This window comes from Anastrepha ludens, chromosome 6, assembly GCF_028408465.1.
Source record: "Anastrepha ludens isolate Willacy chromosome 6, idAnaLude1.1, whole genome shotgun sequence".
Taxonomy (NCBI): Eukaryota; Metazoa; Arthropoda; class Insecta; order Diptera; family Tephritidae; genus Anastrepha; species Anastrepha ludens.
In genome coordinates this window covers 117,492,937-117,500,569 of record NC_071502.1, presented here as the reverse complement: position 1 = coordinate 117,500,569, position 7,633 = coordinate 117,492,937, and the positions used below count along the sequence as shown (strand labels likewise).

Sequence of the window (7,633 nt, the reverse complement as noted above, 5' to 3'; positions counted from 1 at the left end):
AGGAGAAAAATAATTTCACAAAAATAACAGAAAATTACGGAAAATTTAAAGAAAAAGATCAATAAAAAGAAGATGAGGCAAAGGAAAAAGGTAAAAGAAGAGGAAAACGAAAACAAAATGAAAACGCAATTTAAGACGGGAAAGAGGGGAATAAAAACAGAAAGTGAAAAAAGAAAGAGAAGTGAAAATAAAATAAAAAGGAAAAGAGGTAGGGAAGAAAAAAGAATAAAGTTAAAAACCAAACAAAAGAAGTAAAATTCGTCTAGAAAAAGAGGAAGAAGAAGGGAAAAAAATAAATTAAAATAAAAAGAAGAAAATATAAAAATGTAAAAATGTAAAAATGTAAAATAAAAATAAAAGAAGAATTAGAAGTAGAAGTAGAAAAACAGGAGGGGAAAAATAAAAAAGTGGGATAATTAAAAAAACAGAAAAATAAAAATAAAAAGAAGGATAAATGTAAATATAAAAAGAAGGAAAAAAGAGGAAGAAGAAAAAAATAAGAAGGTAACAGAAAACGCAGAAGGTCAAGGAAGGGTGAAGTCTAAATAAAAGGAAGAAGTAGAAGTGAAAGTATAAAAAGATGAAGGAAAAACAGAATGAGAAAAAAAGCAATAAAAAGGGAAAGGAAAAAAAGAAAAATAAAGAGGGAATTTAAAATAAAAGAAGCAAGTAGAAGTAGAAATAAAGGAAAAAGAAAAGGAATAATTAAAAGCAGAAAAAAAAATTAAATGGAAATAAGAGTTTGTTTGTAAAGTCGGTTTACTGACGATAGTTTAACGTGACAACGTCATAAGGAAATACTGATGGAATGGTTGCAATTTTCAAAACCAAATTTTAATTTTATTTGTTTGATAGATATTTTGTATGGATATAGAGGAGGAGGTAAAGGGAATCGCAATGGAATAGGTCAAGTTACATTTACACAAACATGAAAAATGACGAAACATTTATCAAATTCATGAAAGACATGTTCAATTTCGATTGTGCATCAGACGTTAATAAGTCAACAACACTAAGAGGCAACATCATCGATTCGACTTTTTCAAGACATTTTACACTCGAAACACCCCCTTTCATTTCCTACTTTTCCTATCATCTCCTATCAAGAGAGAAATGGTTCATTACCATGCACACAGGAAGAAGCCATATGCAAATACAAATATGTGAATTTATATACCTACATATGCGCATATACATACATATACATACATATATATGCTCACTCAAGTAGGAGAGAGCCAGATGTCGAACGTTGCCGAACGCGGGGCCGATTGTGCTCTTTGTCGTTCGTTCCGCACTCTCGCCTGCAGTTCAAGCAAGGTAACGACGCATATTTTCGTGCGTGCAGCCGGCTAAATCGAATTATAAGACGTTATCACGTCAAAAAATAAACAGAAAAAGAAGAAGAAGATATAAAGAGGATAAAGTAGGATAGCGAACATTATCTGCAACATTTCCAACCCAATTTAAATTCGCGTTCAGCTTAATCCATAAGTGCATCTCTGTTTTAGTGACGCCACACTAAACCACTGCAATCTTGTCTATCCAGAAAGCACCTCTAGTGCCATGACCATACGAATTTTAGTTTTGACGAAACTTTCTCGGTCTTAATTTAACTAAATTAAAGCTATAAAAGTCTATGGCCACTAAATATCGCAACACATACCCGTCATCAAAATTTCAAGTTGTACTAGAGAAGTTCTTTACTTTCCACTTCAAAAAAACACACGCTACTAAAAATATATGTAGAATAACGAAATTTCTTTTTCTGAGCTTCACATTTTGTATATCCACCTTATCTATTTACCTTTTTTATTTACTATTTTTATTTCGATTTCTACAACTTCCACTAACTTTCTAGTCAAAATACTCACATACACAACCATAGTCAACGGTTTGTCACACGAACTTTTCAATTTGGTTTAGGAAATTTTATATTTTTTCGCAGCGGAAGCGCAAAAATAACTTTATTGTAAAACAAGAAGTGCTTTTTCTCTAAATTTATACTTTCACATTTTTTTTATTAATAGATAGAAGAGCACTGCCGATTGCGCATACTGACTAAACTCATCAACTAAACCTGAAACAAAATTTTGCAGTCAAGTGTTAAAGGCAAAAAGGAAAGGGAAAAAATGTTGTTAGCAGCTAAACTAAATAGCAAAATGGAGCTAAGTAAATTTGTAAATACGTATGTGTTTTTGTATGTGTGTGTGTATGCACAAAAAGTTCAGCAGACAATTTTACATTTACGCATTACATACACATGTATCACTAACACATTCGCCACCGCAATTCGCGCCTCGTCGCTGCAAATGACTGACTGTTCAGTGTCAGGCATTTTTTTTTTTTGTTTTGTTTTGTGAGACGTGGGCATTTTTTGAAGCATAAGCGACGTGGACAGACATTTGAATGCACAAATACGCTTTCATATGCTTGTATGTGTGCGCGCGTATCCATACATATGCTAGTGCTTTATATCATTTGCTGTGCTCCCTGTTGTCTTCCCTAACTTTATTTACATAGTACTTTGCATCTGTTATTTGTTTAGTAAAAATTACAAAAGTCAACATACACACAAGCAAGCAAACAAACGAACAAGCATATTTGCGCATGCAACAAAACGAAGTTTGCAAGGAAAAAACTTTACTAAATTAAATGCATTTTTGCAACTGATCTCTCAGCCGAAATGTGCAACAGAAAGATGGCAGACATGGCATGGCTAGCCATCAGCAGAAACTACATGAAGTAGACTCAACTGGCAAAAAGTTGTTTTTGTTGTTGTTGTTTTGTGATTGGTGTGTTATTGTTGTTGTTGTAGTTAACTCTCCCTTTTTTTTTTTTTTGTTGTTGTTGTGTTCATTGTAGTTCTTGTTGTTGTAGTTGTTGTGGTTGAGGGTCCTCCTGAGCCTGCGGTGGAATTCGCTGCTGCCACTTTGCCATAGGTGGACGTTCATACATGTGTTTGTGTGTATGTGAGCGCATATGAGTTGTGGGCACGACTAAACTTCCACAAAACTTTTAACTAAATCAATTTTTAAAGTTTAAGGGGCCAGTGTTCAAAATGGATAACTCAGAGATTTAACAAACAAATTTTAATTGATATATTTTGCAAAAAAGCATTACTTCCTTTTGTACCTGCCTAACAACTGTTGAGGCATTGTTTGAACAGCAACTCAGTAGCATAATAAAGGGTCATTCAAAAGACGCGCCTAGAAGATGTTTTAAGATAAGACATATAAAAATTCAGGGCCTGTCATAGTGCACTATTTTTATTCAAAGAACGACGGCTCTTAACAATTAAATGTCGAAAATTGCATTTCACTTCATTTAAGGGGACAGGGGCCGTTTACAGGTAGGCCATATTTTGCCTGATTTCCATTAAAATTATTTAAAATGAGTTTAAGTTTATTTATAAATTAAAATAATATACTTTTTTTCTATTTTAATCATTTAAAATGGCGGCGGATGTACACTCAATTCTTCCAGGAAGGTCGCAGCGGGGCTTCTCGATCGGCGCACATTGTAGCATCGACGTGAGTGACCTGAATACAAAAAACCAAAAATGTTTTTGTGTATTAATGTCATAATTTTTATATGAATTAAACAAAAGTGGAAAAAAACATCGCGGAATAAAAGGCTTATAAAAAACAATGAATTTTGGGGCGAATTTCCTTACTATTTTTGCTTCGAAAAAATTATTTTTTCAAAAAATTGTTGAGAACATCGAGATAACGATGTGGATGTTGTTTTTGTTGTTGTTGTTCAGCAACACTTTGCGCTACAGCTGCAATATTCACAACCAAACATGCAGTTTTTGGTCTATCAGTCCTTGTTCTACCCTCGACAGCAGCAGTTTCTTCAAATTTGCTCACGAACTTTTGCATTGCCGACTCACGCAGACGATTATTTCCACCAAAAAAGTCACGAATTTTTGGGATATTTTGTTCTTAAAGACCTACTATTTTCATAACAGGATAGGTAAGGTTGAAATGGTTGTCCACTGTGAGACGCACTTAGGCTCATAGTCCTTTGTGATGCCGGGTGGGGAAATTGTCCTTATCTCTCCTATAACCAGTGTGAACTTTAAACAAAAATTTAGAAGATCACTAATTACTTACTACAGTACTGGGATCGTCTAACTCATAAAAAAATTAGTTACCAAATTTTCATAATAAGTTTCAATAGTTTAAACACGTTGCTCTCTCTTGTAAAATTGTACATATTTCTGCTTGAAAAATGGCGCAGATGCCACTAAAAAAGGTACCATCTAAGAGTTTTCACTACCTACATCTAAGCCTTACTTTTGAAAGGTCCTTTAGTAGCTGTGCTTGCCATAAAGTCAACAATTTCCTTACACCCAAGGATTTTTGGCTGATATAGAAGCTTTGAAAATCTGATAACTTGCGTCTCTGACTTTCTACTCCTATCGCCAGATTTCAGTTATCCCGAGCACTTAATCCTCCTTCATTTTTAAACGCTGCGCTGCCGTCATTCTTATGCTAAGCCCGGACATTGAGTGCGACTCGTGGACATTTTTCAAAGTATTAACATTTTAGGAATTTTCATTTAATAGATTTTTATGATATTTTACTGAACAAAGACATTGGATTAATTTTAAAAAATAATAACGATATTAATCACAACGAAAAAAATGTCAAGTATTTCCACAAATTTGAATCTCTTGTGGAGTGTAAATAAAAAACATAAATAAAAAAAAGAGGTTGTCTGTAAAGTCGGTTTACTGACGATAGTTTAACGTGACAACGTCATAAGAAAATATTGATGGAATGGTTGCAATTTTCAAAACAAAATTTTAATTTTATTTGTTTGATAGATCTTTTGTATGGATATAGAGGAGGAGGTAAATGGAATTGCAATGGAATAGGTCAAGTTACATTTACACAAACGTGAAAAATGACGAAACATTTATCAAATTCATGAAAGATATCTTCAATTTCGATTGTGCATCAGACGTTAATAAGTCAACAACACTAAGAGGCACCATCATCGATTTGCCTTTTTCAAGACACTTTACACTTGAAACACTCCCTTTCATTTCCTACTTTTTCTATCATCGTCCTATTCTCAACAGAGAAATGGTTCATTACCATGCACACAGGAAGAAGGCATATGCAAATACAAGTATGTGAATTTATATACAAATGCGCATATACATACATATACATACATATATATGCTCACTCAAGTAGGACAGAGCCAGATGTCGAACGTTGCCGAACGCGAGGGCCGATTGTGCTCTTTGTCGTTCGTTCCGCGCTCTCGCTTGCAGTTCAAGCACATTAGCTTACATTTGCTTGCGTACGGAATAGATTCGTATATTTTATATGTCCATATGATTTGTATGCATCTTTACATATAGATTTATTCTTTTTGAAAATTGCGCGAAATTGTATATGTATATGCATGTTTATATACATATATTAGTATACAACATATCTTATAAGGTATGTGGTAAATATTACCATACATTTTTTCCTTCATATATAATAAAAAAATTAATAATAATAACATTAAAACAACAGGTATTATTAACAAACTTGGTTTTATTTTAAATTCTTCAAGTAAATCAAATTAATAATAATCAATAAGAAGGCATATGCAAATACAAATACGTGAATTTATATATGTACATATGCGCATATACATACATATATACGCTCACTTAAGTAGGAGAGAGCAAGATGTCGAACGTTGCCGTTCGTTTGCTTTGTTCGTTCCGCGCTTTCGCTTGCAGTTCATTCAAGGTAACAACAATAAGCAAGGTAACGACAAATGAGCAAGGTAACACTAATGAGCAAGGTAACGACACATTTTTTCGTGCGTGCAGCCTGTTAAATCGAATTATAAGACGTTATCACGTCAAAAAAACAAAAATTAAATATAAAGAAAATAAATAAATATGAAACATTATTAATAATAATAAAATATCTTTAATTTCAGCTTACAATTTTCTTATAAGCGTTTTGGCAAAAATATTTTACCGTCCTCGATAGTATAGTGGTCAGTATCCCCGCCTGTCACGCGGGAGACCGGGGTTCAATTCCCCGTCGGGGAGTTTAATCATTGGGTCCATTTTTTATTTTTTTATTTAGTTTTTTATTTATTGAGATTTTTCATTTCGGTAATTAATTAATATGATGGTTTTCCCCATTAAATCTTGTTAAAAACTCTGCTTTTTAATTTTGCTTTCAATTATGTATTTGTTAATTTGATGTGTGGTGAATCCACATACAATCCCGTTTTATAAACCCAATCCCGGAAAATCCAGATTGGATGTATGCATCCGAAAAATTAATATAGCTAACATAATTATGAAATCGTATAGAAAATTATTCCCAGGGCATTTCTTTAAGTCCCGAAATTTCGGCATGCGCAAATTTTAGTCTCACAGTCCGGAGATTTTTTCCAAAATTAGCATAGAAATTTTACCTGGTGCACCGTGGAAGCAAAAGCACTCACTCGACGTTAAAAATATACTACAAATCACAGGAATATGCCGCACTCCTCTTTCGGGAGTACCGGTAATAGTTGCTTTGCTATGCATATTACAAACACGGACCTTCACTAAATTTAATATAAAATGTGTTCTTTAATACTTGTTAAATGCATTCAACCCACAAAGTATATGGATAAAAAAATTTGTAAATAAAATTACTTAAAAAACATGAAAATCCAATTTGAGCTCGAAAAAAATGCTTCTTTTTGTCACTTTTCTGGCTTACCAACAGCGCCATCTTGCGGTCATTAGTGCTATGATCGATTGAGTCATCCACATTTAGCGTGTTGAAATAAAGGTCTTCACCATGGAAGATGAATGTCCCCACGCCACCTAAAAATACCGCATAAACCGTGGTGACTGGCCTATACTTTCCACTGGCTCACATATCCAAAAATAGGTGGAAAAACAGCTATGGGGAAAATGATCTGTTGTGTAAGATCTTGATTAATATGCATATGCATCTATGTACGTATATATGTAAACATATGTTTAATCAGGAGTCAACAGCTTGCATTTAAATTTGCGATTAGTCGACCAATTAACAGTTAAATAAAATTAAATTTTCTTGTGCATGCACATACACACTCTGAATTGAAAGCGCTTAGTTTCAGCATTAAACTGACCATAACAACACTTTTTTGACTGACTTTATATGAATGCAAATTTTTAAATTGAGCTTCCATTGCCCCTCATTACAAATATTCCTGCAGCCTATCTCGAAATTACGCAAGGCACACAAAATAAAATTGAGAATATAAAAATCAAAAAGCCATGTCCAACCAAAGACTCCCCGACGGGGAATTGAACCCCGGTCTCCCGCGTGACAGGCGGGGATACTGACCACTATACTATCGAGGACGGTGATATATTTTTGCCAAAATCCATTTAAGAAAATTAGAAGTTAAAAATATTGATTTTCTATTCTACTAAGATTTCATATTTTTTGTTTTAATTATATTTAATTTTTTTTTTATTTACGTAGATTTCTATTTACACTCCAAAAGAGATTCAAATTTGTGAAATTTTTTTCGTTGTGGTAAAAATCGTTACTTTTTTTCATTAATCCAGTTTTAAGGGAAATTAATTGCCTTATTTTTTGTGAAAATTCCTAAA

At 33.3% G+C, this 7,633-nt stretch overlaps 2 non-coding genes across 2 annotated transcripts; one reads left to right on the top strand and one right to left on the bottom strand.

Annotated features, from left to right (window-relative positions):
- Positions 1 to 6,004: 6,004 nt before the first annotated feature.
- Trnad-guc (transfer RNA aspartic acid (anticodon GUC)) lies at positions 6,005 to 6,076 on the top strand. Its single transcript has one exon. It is a non-coding gene; the product is annotated as a tRNA-Asp (tRNA).
- A 1,230-nt stretch (positions 6,077 to 7,306) lies between these two features.
- Positions 7,307 to 7,378, bottom strand: Trnad-guc (transfer RNA aspartic acid (anticodon GUC)). The gene has a single exon. It is a non-coding gene; the product is annotated as a tRNA-Asp (tRNA).
- Between the last annotated feature and the right edge of the window lie 255 nt (positions 7,379 to 7,633).